Below are 291 nucleotides of genomic sequence, written 5' to 3'. Positions count from 1 at the left end.
TCAAAGATTTATCTAGAGAAATATTTCAGAAGAGAAAGAAAATATATGGGTTTTTTTCTAAACTGAAATAATCTGTTGTATCTCAAGGGAATATCGCTAGCTAAACTTAATACTTTTTAAGGTGGCATTGTCTATAACCTCATGGTTTTACCTATATGCCCTTTATTTTCACTCTAGGAGATTCCAACATCCTGTGATCTATATTTGCCAACTCCTTTATATCAGTTCTTCCTGTATTTTTCTGCATTACACTCAACATGCCTTGAACAGCCAAAAGCAGTATCCACAAAT

At 33.0% G+C, this 291-nt stretch overlaps 1 protein-coding gene across 1 annotated transcript in view; it reads right to left on the bottom strand.

Moving 5' to 3' along the window:
- Window positions 1-291, bottom strand: part of LOC119591556 (probable RNA-binding protein 19) — a gene marked incomplete in the record, with an annotated part of 63,063 nt that overhangs the window by 16,728 nt on the left and 46,044 nt on the right.

The sequence above is a fragment of the Penaeus monodon genome, chromosome 28 (genome assembly GCF_015228065.2).
Source record: "Penaeus monodon isolate SGIC_2016 chromosome 28, NSTDA_Pmon_1, whole genome shotgun sequence".
In the NCBI taxonomy this organism is placed as follows: Eukaryota; Metazoa; Arthropoda; class Malacostraca; order Decapoda; family Penaeidae; genus Penaeus; species Penaeus monodon.
Note: the sequence above shows the minus strand (reverse complement) of the source record. Positions and strands in the feature narration are given on the sequence as shown.